Genomic DNA, 6,779 nt, shown 5'->3' with positions numbered 1-6,779 from the left:
TCCTTAGGCTTATTCTTCGGCAGCATGTTCCACTTCTGGCAGTATGAAAGAGGATCTCTAAAGGATGTTCAGTGCTAGAACACGCTTTTTTCTTGTCCTCAATTTTTTCATTTATTTACTAGAGTTTTGAAATTAGCAACAATGTAATTATTTTCAAGATGCAAATTTTGATTGTAAAGGGCCCACTCCTGGGAAATACTGAGCACCCAAGACTCCCACTCACGCCAGTGCTGGGCCATAAATGCTTAGTTAGCCTGCCTGAAGGCCTTTTGTGACTTCTGTGTTTCAATTCCAGGGCTGCTCCCTGAGGCATTTATTGATACTTTGCAAAGCGGTATCAGATTCCCTCTTTTATATAAGGAGTCATCAAGATGTCTAGTGCATAATAAGACATATTATAAGTAAAAATAATTGAATAATTGTCAGCATTTTTCAGAAGACAGACCTGTAAAGTCTGGAGACATTCTTCTTACAACTCACAATACTTGATATTTTGTGAGAGTTTTTAGTTGTTTTATCCTGCACCACCACCATTATATCTTTCATAGGTACTGGAAATCTCTCTCACTTTCCTTTTTCCAGATATTATACATTTATATATTAATTTTCCTTTGACAGCTCATATGAGTTTTTAAAGATATTTTGTTAAGGTGAGACTGACTGCAGTAGGAGTTTTGCCTGCTCTTTTGTGGAAGGTCTTTGTCATCATCTAATTCACCTTACTTTCAGGATGTCAGACACTGAAGTCACTGATTGCTTCTGTTAATTATAGAAGATTAGTTAAGCTTTCCAGAGCTCCTTGAAATGAGCAGTTAGTTTTTTTCTCCAAAATGAAATAAAATTTCCCAAGGCAACTACTAAATATCATCATCATGACATCATATGAAAATTAACATGATAGGGATGCAAGCAGGACTATGAAGAGTAGCAGAGGGAGATCAATCCAGTACTTTATATATGGAAGCTCAGAACATCCAGTACACATTTAAGGAATTTTAGGATTCTCAGATTATGGTTTAAGTAATTTTTGAGATCTTCATTTTCTCAATTGATTGTGATCTATTATGAGAATCACAACAGAAACCTGTAGTGATTCCAAGGTATCGCCGGTGTCTTTATACAGTATTCTCAAAAATTACCACAGGAGGCTCTGGTTTAATAACAGTAGTGTCAGTGCTAAAGGATTTCACTACTATGTGGTCCACAATCACATCTTTTTTCAAACACCAGAACATCTTAATTATACTTTTACCTTTTTAGTGGCTAATCAAAAGGTAGAACTTATTTGTTGGGGCTGATCCTATCAAAGAAAAGTTTATAAAACCAAAAATAAAACATTAGATATTGCAATGATTTGACGAAGATGTATAGAAATAAATAAGTAGAAAAAGATAAAAAATAATTCCTACAAAATATCCACTCCTTACCCCGCACAGAATTTTACATACTAAGTCATCCCAGGCAAGCATCTAATTCCATTGAAATGGAAGTTACATTTGTAACATCATTATCTTCTGCTTGTAGCTTTTGTTGTATGAAAGTTTAATGTCTCCAACTACCAAAGCTATAATATGAGCACCCAAAGTAACATTCAGATTCGCAGCTTTCTGGTGTCTATACCCATGAGGCTACTGCAGAAGTCCAGGAAAAGTAAATGAATGGTACTTCTCACCCATATTGTTTCCTTTTTCCTCACTGTCATACCTACAGCAATTCTATATGGATCTCTCAGAGGGGAAAAAGTAGTATGAGTTTTGTGTTTCGTTTTTTAAAAAGGTGGATCATAGATTAATCAGAATATCCTAACATGACATCCATTTATTCCACCATCCTGTATTCCCTTCTATTACCATGGATAGAAAATATATAATAAAATATAAATCATTCTAAAGCCATGAACTAACAAAATACTTTATAATCAACTCGGCTTGACAAATGAATCAAAACTTGTCATCTCCCACTGTATTTTGCTTTTTTATTCTTTATTACACCAAACTTACTTTGGGACAGACAATTTCTTGGAAATTTTAAATGAGGCATCCCTAGATCCCATAGCAATATCTGGATTCTGGACATTCTTGGCTGCTTATAAACTTTAGTCTATCAACTATTATTAAATGAATATCACAAGATCCTGAATGCTGTGATTAACAACAAGCTAATAGAATATTATTTATTTAATACAACCAGCAAATGCTCATCTACATGAAATAGGATTCCTTCAGAGTGAGTTCATAAATCATACAGCTTATGAAAAGAAAAAATGACTCTAAAAACAAGAGCAAGACATTTAAAACAGAACAAAACTAGAAACAATTCATCTCTGGAACAATGTGCTTTAGTCCCACTGACTTCAACAGAACTTAAACATGTGCTTAAAAATTAAGCACACACTTAACTGCTTTGATGAATCAGGACCAGGTTCAAGGATGATGTTCCAATCGTAGGGGCAACGGGACATACAAATTATGAAACAGTGATTTTAAGCAAAAAGGTGAGTTCTCTATCCTCCTTCACAGAGGTCTGTTTTTCCTATAATGCTCCCATATAAACCACAGTAACATCAATGAAAGTAACTTTTGTGTGATGAAAAATAGATCTCCTCATTTTCTATGAAATACGTTGTATAGAAGTTACTAAAGCAGACTGTGTATCAAAGAAAAATATCTGAAAAGCAAAGTAGAAAATCTTTAAAAGCATTTTAAAATGAAAATCTCACAGAAAGATATCAGTGATTTATTTTAGAACCACTGTTAACTACGGGCCAAATCCTTCTCCTATTCAATTACATGGAAAAATTGATATTAACATTAAATGGGAAGAGGATCAAGCCCAAATATCTCGTACTTTCCTCAAACACACTGTTAAATAATTTACCACACGCTGAAACTGAATTCAGTAAAAAAGATTGACTTGAACGACCTATGTATCAAATGGAAATTAAACAGGCTTTTAAAGATTCAAAAGTAAAAAATGCTACTGGCTCAAACAGCTAAATTGTAACATTCAATCCTATGAATCACTTGCGTTTTAATGAGAAATAAAGGGCCCAACCCCGAGATGCTGAACACCCTCAGGTCCCACTGAAGTCAATGGGAATTGAAGATACTCAGGACCTTTTCAACTCCTCCCAGGATCAAGCCCTTACTGACCAGGGAGGATAAGGGTATTTTTCCACACAGGGTGATATAATTATGTTGGAAAAACTAAGCAGAAATCTTTGATGGGTCAGAAGTATCAGCCCAGCTCATTAACACGTTTTATACCATGCTGTTCTATAAACGTCTTGATTAAGTGAATCCTGTTGCCTCAGAGGGGAACCAAGGTAACGCTCTCAGCCCAGTGGTATAGCTATCAAGAAATAAAACAAGCCCCTTTCACTCAGAAGAGCAGACTCCCCTCTGCCGTGCCGGTCAGCGGTGGACTGGTGCCCCGGCAGTGCAGTCCAGGACCTGCACTCGTCGGGTAACTGGAACCCGCAGAGGAGGAGCACTGGAGCGTGCCTCGATGGCTGGGATAGAGGAGGTGGGCCGCAAACGCTGTGGTGGTGATGTTCCCAGGAACAGGAGCCGGTAAGGTGAAACACCTCGTCCTCTCTCTTCTCTTCACTACAGGAAAGGTGGTATCCTCCGGCGACGCACCATGCATGCGGTCGCTGGAATGGATTGTGGTCACAGCTCTTTTATGCAGTTTGTGGCGGGAAAACATGGTACAGTCCTAGCAAAGGCGGGAAACAGTCTGAGGTAAAATTGTTCTTGAGATCACCCAGTGGCAGGAAAAACCAGTTTGATCAAGTTATAACTAGGCCAGGATGACAGGGCACATGGTGTGGGGGCGGTAACAAGATGGAGTTTGCAAAATGGTGATTCAGACTCCATTTTGAACGGCTGCTATATCCTTACAAATTACATATTGGGTTTAACATGCACATATTTTAATAAACTATAACAGTATAACAAATTACACCCAACAATCTCACCCCATTAGCCATCAGTTATCCTTTACATATTTTGTTATCTTGATATAACATCTCTGCAATGATATGGGGGTGGGTTGTGTAGTTTGGTTGTTGCACGTGTAAGAGCAGTTAAGACCAGGGCCGGCTCCAGGCCACAGCGTGCCAAGTGCGTGCTTGGGGCGGCACACCGCGGGGGGCGTTCTGCCGGTTGCTGGGAGGGTAGCAGGTGGCTCCGGTGGACCTCCCGCAGGCATTTCTACGGAGGGTCCGCTGGTCCCGTGGCTTCGGTAGACCTCCCGCAGACACGCCTGCGGCTGCTCCACCGAAGCATGGGACTATTGGACCCTCCGCAGAAACGCCTGCAGGAGGTCCACCGGAGCCGCGGGATCGGCTAGCGGCAGAGCGCCCCCCCTTGGCGTGCCGCCGTGCTTGGGGCACCGAAATTGCTAGAGCCGGCCCTGGTTAAGACAATGCAAGGTCTTGGCATCACTGCTGTATGGATCTGATCCTACACTATTCCAGTTAGGTTCTTATACTGCGCTCATCACCTTAGTATCTGAGCTCCTTCCAGTGTTATGCCAACTAAGCAATGTGACTACACATCTAATATATGTTGTTTGTCCTCTCATCCTCTCCCACTCCCTAGAGGGAGAAGCGAGTGCAGTGTCTTGTTTCAGTTGAGTTTTTTAAATTTCTGATTGGTTGTTTTTTGTGTAGATATAAAAATAGCCTACACACCATCCTTACTCAATCTGAGGTGCCTATGAAGTCAAGAGGGGTTTTGCTGGAGTCTGCATGGGAAGGACTGAGGAAGTAAGTGGTTATTGTTAGAGTCAGGCAAATCCGCGGATATTCACAGACCATTTTTGTGGATTGGTTGCGGATAAAATTTTGTATCCACACAGGGCTCTAATTATTGTCACTTATTCAACACTTTGCCAAGACACTGTAAGGAGCAAAGATTATTGGGGTGGTGACACCTGCTCACCGGTCCCAACACAACAGGGAGCTCTGCTTGCAAACCCACACTGACCAATGGCCCATCATTAGTGCCCTGCACTGACTGCCCTTGGGAGGACCAGATGGTTGGGGCAGCAGGAGGGAGTGTAAGGATAGGAGGCCCCCACCTCTGCGCTCTCCCCAAACCCCAGCCCTTATGGTTGGGGGACACGCAGAGATGTGGGGACCCTGAGAGGGCTACAGAGTGAGGGGCAAAGCACATAAGATAAGCAGGGGCTTGACTTTAAGCACATTTGAATCCCATTGCAATCCAAAGAGATGCCAAGCATCTGCTAAAGGGCTTGGCCACAGGAATGGAATGAAGCACATGCTGCCATTTAAATATACATTTAATCCCAGTGAAATTAATGTGACTACTTATGTGCTTAGCTTTAAGCATGTGCTTAAATGCTTTGCAGAATCAGGGCATTATTGCAGAGGTTACAAGACAGAAATTGCCTAATGCTGAAGAAAAATTATCATTCGTCCAATGTTATCGCACCAGTCACCTTAAAGAGGAGCTGTTCTTGTTTTCCTTCCCTAGTCAAGGTCTTTGCAAATGTTCCTTCTCCTTCTTGGAGTTATTTTTAAAAAGTATTTGTATACAGTTATAGCTGCAGTTTCAATTTGCTGTAGGCAAATTGTTTTGTCACCCCCAAAAGCCCTTTCTACACATAGCCAGGATTTTTTTTTTTGGCCGTACAATATCTTCAGTTTAAAAAACAACAATATAAATAGTCTTCAGTTATACTAAAATTATGCATATATATTATTTCTACAAAAGCAACATATTAAGGAATATAATTCATATTTTTGTCACTGGCTTGTTTTGGTGTGTTTTTCATTTAAATAAATGAATAATTGTGGAAAGCTACATCTCAGGGTGAGCTAGCACAGTCAGTCTCAATACAACACCATGACCACTCTTTCCTGAGAATCATCCTGCTTCACTGCACATTACGTTTGGTTCCGGAGATCAGCTTTACAGAGAGGGCCTGTACTGTCTTAATAATGAAGTCAGCATCTCTGATGTGCAAAGAAATGGTTTCTGCCGTTTCTGGCAGCAATGCTGTGCAATAGTTTCTTCTTAATAATAGCACTGAGGTGTCAATACAGCCCTGATGAATATGAACAGAAATGAGGGCAACACATGTTTAGTTCTTGCCACTTGATAAAGAAGTCAAGGGTGACTAAGCAAAGGTCAGAGCTGAAATAGTTTGCATATATGGCAAGAGAAATGATATCAGATTGCGCCTGTCATCTCTTCAGAAAATGCCAGGTGTCAAACGGTCAGCACAACACAGTAACCATAACATTGGTACAGGTAATATTATTGAAAAGATCATAGAACAAGAAGAATATGTGAGTCCATATTACTTGATAAGCTATGAAGGACACAATTGTACCTGACTAGGGCACATTTTTTTTCAAATTGTATAAAAAACACATGCAAATTAATAAAAAAATCATAATCTGAATCGTGCCTGCCTTACTCAGATAAGAAGTCCCGTGTGAGTAATGACATGGGAATTTGTCCCATAGAGTCTGATCCAAAGTCCAGTGAAATCAACTTGGATTGATTTGAGTGGGTTTTGGATCAGGCTCTTACTGAGCTTGAATACATGGTATGTGGAAAGCTCTTTAAAAAATATTGTTCCTGCAGTTGGATCACTTGCTCCTGTCATCTGAGACACTGAGAAAAGAGTCCAGCTTGCTGTTAGAGGTGGACTGATGTGGGTATTTGACCAAAAATAAATAAATCTATAATTGTGAAGTATGTAGCTTCCCACCTCTGTCCTTTATAGTTTTACATTAAGAAAAC

Source organism: Gopherus flavomarginatus, chromosome 9, assembly GCF_025201925.1.
Source record: "Gopherus flavomarginatus isolate rGopFla2 chromosome 9, rGopFla2.mat.asm, whole genome shotgun sequence".
Classification (NCBI taxonomy): Eukaryota; Metazoa; Chordata; order Testudines; family Testudinidae; genus Gopherus; species Gopherus flavomarginatus.
Note: the sequence above shows the minus strand (reverse complement) of the source record.